Here is a 1,927-nt window from a genome sequence, read left to right on the forward strand (position 1 = left end):
AAATTCATTTTGGTCTCCTCCTGTCAGTAGACCAGCAAGCACAAAATGGAGTATTTGACCCAATCATCATGAGGTGGTAGGACTACTGTTGCATAATGGGAGCAAGAGAAGAATGTCTGGCATGCAAGTGATCCATTGGAGCTTATTTTAATAGTCTCATGCCCTGCAATTATAAGTGGATGGGTATATTGCTGTAGCATGGAGAGGGCATGGTATCAGCGAGTCACATCCCTCCATGGTGAGGGTCTGAATCACTCCGCCATGCAACCCACCTGGCACAGTAGAAGTCGTGGTTGAGGATGCGGGAGGTCTAGATGGGTAGTAGAAATGACGAGCATGGTTAGAGCCTCAGGACAACTGCAGTAGCAATTCTTTCTACTCCTAGCAGGTATTTTCAGAAACTGTGACCAATCAGAATGCTGGATTAGCTATTCCTGGATGATGCAAATTTAGTGTGAGAAGTAAGTGGATGTGAGCAGTACAAGAGGTAGACTTTAGTGTTCGCTGTTTTTACCCCACTAATATTGCTTTTACCTGACAGTTCACCCACCTCCTAATACATCATCCATTTTCAAGAACTGTGTTATTTGCTGATAACTGCTCGTAGATTTCTCCTTTTCTTGATAACTTCCCTCTGCCAAATGAGAGCCACCTCTCACCTGGGAGCTTCATGTACCATGTAACCCCCTCATCCTCACTCTTGCCAGGCTGCAGTCAGTAGGCAATGACATCAGGGTAAAATAAACCAGCCCTTGTGGTCCAGCTCAGTGGTGCCAGTCATTCCCAGGGTTCTCTGTGAGTCAGGCTAAAGCCAGTCTCTCCTAAAGAAAACATCCCTGCTTAGCTATTTTCCCCTCCTCTACTTGTTGTCTCGCAGCCCTCTTCTTCTTAGATCTCACTTTCAACGAACCTCTTTCACTGGAACCCCAATCTGGGCATTGCTTCTTGTGAACGGAGCCTAAGAAATACATTTATTGAATGAAGCAAACCCGAATTGAGGAATTGAATGTTGACTCTACTTTTCTTTCTTAATCTAGATGATCTTATGGTCTCCAAGCACCAAACATGTAAAAGTGAATCCACTATTTTGTTAAATACGAGATAAATGGCAATTAAATACTCACTTGTATGTCATGCACTTTGAGAATAATATGGCTAGAGATAAATTTTTGTCCTTGAGAACTATGGTATCTACTTAGGCAGCTAAAACTATGTGTAGAAATTACTAAGATAAATGAACATAATTGACGTAAACTTTTACTCTCTAGACATACATTATTCAAAGAGTCTAGAAAATAGGTTTTCTAGATTACAGAGAGCTTATGGGTGAAACATTAACATTAAAATCATAACCAGTTTGAATGGGAGTCTATAAATTTTTATTACAGATTTGCATGCTTTCTTAGACAGAGGATATTGAAGATTATTTCAACTGTTCTTGATGACTCAAAGTTATTGTTATTAACAGCTATTATTGCTGAAATGTACTATAACAGTGATGCCTCTGACTCTGTTCAGATGTGTTTGGATCTGTACCAAATGAATAACAATGGCTTTATTTTGAGTTCTTATGCCTGATTTTGATCGCCTTGCTAGCTCTTTCCATTACTTTACAATGCTACCTATCTCTATTTTGAGTGCACCCACTCGTAACAGTTTCTCTCTCCTTTCAATTTGTTATTGTTAGTATTTTATTGGCATGGAAATTAAATAATAATAATTATTATTAAATGCTTACTCTGTCCTAGGCAATTTCTAAGTGCCTTACATACATTAACTTATTTAATCTTTACAAATTCATTACTATGTTTTCTAATTAAGAGAAAATTGGTCCAGCAACGTATCATACAGGGCCCCCTTTGTACAATGTATACAAGCTTTAGTGCACGAACTCACTGACATTTATTTTATTTTCTCAGAAACTTAA

This window comes from Equus quagga, chromosome 9 (genome assembly GCF_021613505.1).
Source record: "Equus quagga isolate Etosha38 chromosome 9, UCLA_HA_Equagga_1.0, whole genome shotgun sequence".
NCBI lineage: Eukaryota > Metazoa > Chordata > Mammalia > Perissodactyla > Equidae > Equus > Equus quagga.